Genomic DNA, 7,093 nt, shown 5'->3' with positions numbered 1-7,093 from the left:
ACTTCCTGTCAGAACGTATTTTCTTAGAGCCTGATTCTGTGAGGTGTTAAGTGTCAGAGTTACCAGACTAACTGCATGTCTGACCTCTCTTGGTCTGACCTCTCGTGGCCCTAAGTTAGAACGCTGAGCCCAATCAACAGCTGGTGTGAATCAGCATAGATCCAATGAAATCAATAAAGCTAGATAGATTTATACCAGCAGATGATCTGGCCCTAGTTCTAACCTAATTCCTCCCTTCTTCCTGTGTCATTAGGGACATATATTGCCTTGCTTATGCTGCAATCCATCCTTTAAACAGTGTTGAAGCGCTGTAGAATTAATCTCTTAATTCAGAAGAGCTATTATAGGGTTGCCAATTTGGGTTGGACATATTCCTGGAGGTTTCATCACATGACGTAATCTTTAATTGAAATTAATCTTTAATTCCTGGAGACTCCAGGACAATCCTAAAGGCTTGGCAACCCTATGATATTACCCTGAATGAGAGAAATGTGGTAACAGTTTTAAACTGATTTGGAGATTGGGTCAGATTCCTAGCTGGTGTAAATCTGGATAGGTCCACAGACTTCAAGATTCTGGCCTGGTATCTTCTTAAAGTGCAGTTCTAGTCTGAAAAATCATTCTGTAAAAATGACATTGTTTCCTGTATGTCAATGATTTCTGGATCACATGTGCTCAGTTTACAAGTGACAATAATGTTTTTCCTAACTGTCAGCTTTGCAAATTCAGCCTGGGCTCTCAGCATAAAGCTGGTCTCTTTCTTTCTTCATCAATAATGAAGGGGGTCTGCAGACCACACCGGGCTCTCAGTTACCTCTGTATAAATCTACTGCCTTCAAATTATGCCCTCTGACACATGTGCAAATCCATTGCCTTCAATGGGGTTGCACAGGGATGACTGGAACTTTGTAAACAATTCTGTCGATGATGCACAAGAGCCCAGTTCCTTCTCTGTTAGTTTGGCAGAGCCAATACAGCTAAGAGGAGTAAAAGTAGAGAAAGCTTATTTTTGTCATTGAAGCCAGTAGATCTGATGCTGAATGCACTCAGGGGGGTCGATCTGTTGAGTAAAGAGCTATCATGATTTATTGTTATTTTTCAGAGCAAAACCATACTTTAAAAGCTTCTTCAAAAACTTCTGCCTGGAAGCATTTGTGATCCTTAGCAATTCCATGTGCATATTTGTATATGCTGCTAAATGAAAGTGAAAGAAAATGGTAGTCTTCACAATTATATCAGTTTAGTCTGAAGATTGGCAGAGGGACTAAAGAAAAGTAGAACAGATTAAAATCATTATATACCATCAAGAGAAGAAAAATGATTCAGAATGTCTTATGAAACATCTCTGGTTGAATTTTAAATTGTTCCAGAGGATCCTCCAAAGACATTTGATTGGGGAGGGAGGCGGGGGAAGCAACATGTGTAATCTGTTCTCTCCACTCGAAAATTTTGTTTATTACATTTCTCAGATTTTTTTGTTTATATGGGATTGGTTTTCTTTTCTTTCTTTTTTTTTTTTTTCCATTTCAGGCAATTCAAATTATAATTCTCACCCTCCTTCTCCCCCGAAACATATCACGTTTTATTTAACATGACATTTCAGTCAAGCTGCCTCATTTTCCTTGCTCAAAGTGAGCACCGGGTTACAATGAAATACATGTCAAAACTTTTCCAGGGAGCCAAATTCTGTGCTGGAATGCATGTATGTGGTCTGAACATAGAGGTGAACCAGAGCTGCACACATGCTTCAGAATGTGGTTTTATGGTTATTCAAAAGTATGTGTAATAGCTCTTAGTCCATTCATGCCTCTTGTGTGGAAAATCCATGGTGGGGGATGGGGGCAAGTAGGAGGAAATCTCTGTGAAGTTCTTCTCATTGAGAATTGTTGCTAGTCATTCCATCAGGAAAAGGACAGGATTTTCCCTCATAAAACAGACTATAGGACTCACTCCAAACCCTGTGGATCCCAGGGGATCAGTCGGCACAGGATCATCTGAAGGCAGTCCTGTCTCTCCACACTGGCTCTGTGATCCTAATGGCATCATGGCTGTATTGGTGCTTCCCTTCCAGGGCTCCCACAGCCAACAGCTGCCCCAAGGTAGCCTGTTCACGGAGTCCACAGGAGGTTTTCCCGTAGAGGTGGGTGAGTCTTCACTTCTGTCTGGGTGTGTGTGTGGGTGATCCACAGATAAAGGGTCCCCTCTGTAAGTGGACCTGAGAGATACAATTAGGCCTTTTGTTAATAGTTCATAACAGAAAATAATAAAGACGATAAAAATAACCAGAATGCACCAAAATAAGGGACCCAGCCCTGGAATGACCCTTAAACATGTCAGTAGCCGCATCTACTTCAAGAAAACTATTCATGCAAGTAATCTTTACTCCTACAAGGAAGGGCTGCAGCATCAGAGCTTAATACTTCCCTTGAAAAAAGAAAAGCTCCCTGCTATGCATGTTCTATCTTGTTTAGATTCCTGACTACTTCATATTAATATTTGCAAAGCACCTCAGTGCGTCTGAGTACCCAGTAAACTTGATCATCCCAATTTTACAAAGCATTTCACATACAACACTTTCATAGAATCATAGAACTGGAAGGGACCTCGAGTCCAGTCATCTACACCAGTCCACTGCACTTCTGGCAGGACTAAGTATTATCTAGACCATCCCTGACAGGTGTCTGTCCAACCTGCTCTTAAAAATTCCCAATGATGGAGATTCCACAACATCTCTAGGCAATTTATTCTAGTGCTTAACCACACTGACAGTTAATAAGTTTTTCCTAATGTCCAACCTAAACTACCCTGGCTGCAATTTAAGCCCATTGCTTCTTGTCCTAGCTTCAGAGGTTAAGAAGAACAATTTTTCTCCCTCTTCCTTGTAACAATCTTTTATATACTTGAAAACTGTTATGTCTCTTTTCTTCTTCACACTAAACAAACCAGTTTTTTTCAATCTTCTCTCATAGGTCATGTTTTCTAGAACTTTAATCATTTTTGTTGCTCTTCTCTGGACTTTCTCCAATTTGTCAACATCTTTCCTGAAATGTGGTGCCCAGAACTGGACACAATACTCCAGTTGAGGCCAAATCAGTCTTTCAGCCATTTAACTAGGAAAAGTATAGACGTACATGGGACTTACACATTATTTTTTACAGAGTGTATATATTAACTATGCCTGATTCTCCACTGCCCTGCACAATTACCTCTCTGCCACATGAATGCAAAATGGGCATAAAACAGTACCAAATCACAGTGGTAGCATTACACACCCACTTTGACGAAGTGTGAATGACTACACAATGTGTAAGGCCGTGGCAGCATGTAATTCATGCTGAAAACCCTAGGCCTGATTCTTAATTGCCCTGACCCTTTACGTTAGCGCAAAATGAGTGCAAATCAGAATGGCAGTGATTCACATCCACTTTGCACTCACCTTGCACTGGCGTAAATGACTACAGAGGATGCAGAGTAACTGAGACGCTGGCTCCTTATGTTGGTAATGTGCAATGAATGCTTAACACAAAGGAAAAAAATCCATTGCCTGATCTCCTATGGTTTAATCCCGCCGATGTCTTGCTGAAGAGATTCAATGAAACGGAAGAGCTTCAAGTAAAATAACAATCTACTGAAATTTTTATAGCCTCAACCCTACATCTGCCTTGATCACAATGGGTAAGTGGAGACAGGGAACATACAGTAGGACTCCAGTGAGTAGGCATTACTCAGAATATGTGATTTGGGGACACACTGGACAGATGCTATGATTTTCCAGATATTTTCCTTTCATTTTCATGTACAAATATAGAATGGAAACCAAGCGCACAGAAGCCTGTTGCTCATTGGACAGTACCATACTGATGGCTCGCACAGTTTGATGCTCTGTTTTACATATAGCTTCCTATGCATTATTACCTTACTAAAGTAACAGACTGCATTGGAGCTTGAGCAATAAAATATGACCTTCCCCTCCCTCTTCAGTTCTTGCCTTTTTAAAACACTAAAGAAGAGGGAATGTATCACTACCTATGTTTCTTCTTGTTTCTATGACCTCACTGGGGGGAGCTATGCATTTCCCTCCATGGCTAACAAGGCATAATGGGTCAGGTAACTTTTTCAGCTTTTTCAGTCAGAGTTCCAGTAGGGATTGCAGTAAAGTGTTGTATGCTGATCATTCAGTAACCCTCCTATGGTAGCATGATTTTTCTATTACCAAGAGCTTGTAATATCAAGGCAGCAGCCAAAACTCTGCTTTCGTGTATAGTAATCTCATGTAACAGTGAACCCCACCCCACCAGTATTACAATATTTTTTGTTCCAAAAATGACATAATTTTCTTTTTAGGTCATAGTCAAGCTGTAAAATTCCCCACAACATCACTGAGCTCAAAGATGGCATGTGAGCTTTGTGAAACCCCTGGGATTTATTTGTGGAAGGGAAGGAATTTGGAACTGGTATGTCTCTGATCTGGTACTTTCACTAAATTTATTTACTCATAGCCAGGACAGTTAAGTTAACAACACATCAACCTTCTTATTAGCTGACAAAAATTACTCTGATACAAAATAAATACAAAAGGTTGTCACTTACGGGGTGTCCATACCAGAGTTTAAGCTGAAGCTTTTTGTTGCGCACCTGGTAACCCGCGGTATACGAGTTGCACCAACAGCGTGCACACAGAACTCCTGGTCTGTTTCCAGTTTGCAGTGTGTAAACACACAGCAGCAGTTTGCTGCAATTTGAAGGGGTAATGCTTTTTGGAGGTGTCCCATGGTCCTTTGGTTTGCTACTGAGCAGCTTGCATCCTGGTATTGTTTTTGCTATGCATTGTGGGAAGCCAGGAGAATTCAATTAAAAAAACCCACAACCCTTTGTAGCCACTGTCTCCACCCCCAGGTTTCCTTTCTGAGCTGGCTTGTGCCATTTTCAAATGTTTGTCAGCCAGCATGGCCCCACAATGCTCCGCATTGCTATGGCGACAGGCACAAGTAAACACGGGCTGTATTATCACACTTGGAGCCAGTTTGGACTTTGCCTGTTGCACCACTGAGCAGCTGATGCTGGAGCAGACTGTTCTATGACAAGAGCAGCAGCTTCTCTGGCAGCAGGAGGATACTCTGAGGTGGTGGCAGCAGGATGAGATGGAAAAGCAGTAGGATGCCAAGCTGTGGGAACAAGAGGCCCAGTTCATGGGACACCTACCCAGCAGACAGCACTGTTTTTGGGCCCAGTGTGGATTGGTGGGAGATGATCATTCTGCAGAGGTAGGATGATGAACTGGTTATCTTTTCTGAGATCTGGGTAGAACTGACCCCGGAGCTTCAGCAACAGCATACCAACATGTGGTGCCTCCTACCCATGGAGAAGTGGGCCACCATTGCTACCTGGAAGCTGACCACCCCAAAATGTGACTGGTCTGTAGCCCACCAATTTGGCACGGGGAGATCAACTGTTGGGGCCCATTCTCATGCAGATCTGCTATGCTATGGATAAGGTGCTGTCTAACTAGGTCATGAAGCTGGGTAATGCTCAGGAGATTATTGATGGATTTGTATGCATGTGATTCCCAAGCTGCATTGGGGCAATTGATGGAATCCATGTGCTTATTGCCCATCCACCCCTCCTCATGGTGCACAATTTATAAACAGAAAGGGATAGATCTTCATGGTGCTGAAAGCACCAGGGGAACACTCTGGCAAATTTATAGACCTAAATAGCGGTCTGGGAAGGTCCATGATGCTAGGAGCTTTCAAAAAATGTAGTGCTATTTAAAATAATGGGGAAAGGACTGTTTAGCTCCAGGATCATTGTGGACATTAATGGTGTGGAGGTTGGTCTATTTATTCTGGAAGACCCAGCTTACTCCTGATTTCCTGGCTAATGAAGTCATAGACAGAAGGAAGAAAAATTTTAACTATCACCCAAGTCGTTGTACAATGGTAGTCGAGTGTGTATTTGGCTCTTTGAAAGACTGAGGGTGCAGTTTATGGAAGCAGCAGAAAAATCGTTCCAGCCATTATAACTGCACATTGTGTTTTGCACCATATTTGTGGGAGCAACGGTGAAATCATTACTGATGGGTGAGAGGCTGAGATGTGAAGATTTGGTTGGAGGTTCAAGCAGCCAGTAAGGTGTTCCACAGAAAACACAGACGCCCCAGGGAATGCTTTCAGGGATATATTTTGTTTGTCCTTGAGACTTATGCCTGAACATGTTAGCCTATGTGGTATGTGTTGGGATGCAGACATTGTAAGCACTGGTTTATTGGCGGGGATGAGGGGGCAGAGGGATGAAGTTTAACATTACCTATATGCTTTTGTAAGACTCTATGATTTTTTTTTTAGTTAAATGATTTTCTCAGTTAAATGCTTATGATGACTCATAATGGATGTATTGTAAACAGCTGTATTATGAAAGAACGATACAAAAATCGACAATAAAGTTTAAATGAAACCAATGGTTGTATTTGGAAATACATTTAACTAACCAATTTTCTTAAGTAACCAACTATACACAAACCTTTAAATTACTGCAACAGTGCAAACAAAACTCAAAGTGAAACAATAAGAACATTTCAAATATAACAATTTAGGGAAGGGGGGTTTGCATACACCATGCCTCTAGCTCTTCTTGTCACCCTGGATTGAGTGCTATGGCTAAAAATTCTCAGGGGGCATTGCAGGGCTCAAAAGAACTGGACCCTCAGGTGCAAGTGTTGTCACGGCCCAGAGGTTGGATCTCAGAGGTGAATGGGAGCCACTGAGAGCACTGCTGTGGGATGCAGAGGTTAGAAGTTGTTGCTGGTCCCAGTAGCCAGCCTTGGCCAGGAGCTGAAGAAAATGGCAAGATCCCAAATTACAGGACAGCAAGAGTATGTTTTGCAGGAGGGCATTCTGGCCTGGGATAGCGTCCATGAACTCTGGACGTCTCTGCAGTGCCTCTGCATAGAATAGAATAACAGAGTTGGAAGGGACCTCTGGAGGCCATCTAGTCCAACCCCCTGCCCAGAGCAGGACCAATCCCAACTAAATCATCCCAGCCAGGGCTTTGTCAAGCCTGACTTTAAAAACTTCTAAGGAAGGGGATTCCACCA

Source organism: Lepidochelys kempii, chromosome 13 (genome assembly GCF_965140285.1).
Source record: "Lepidochelys kempii isolate rLepKem1 chromosome 13, rLepKem1.hap1, whole genome shotgun sequence".
Classification (NCBI taxonomy): Eukaryota; Metazoa; Chordata; order Testudines; family Cheloniidae; genus Lepidochelys; species Lepidochelys kempii.
This window is presented reverse-complemented; position numbering follows the sequence as displayed.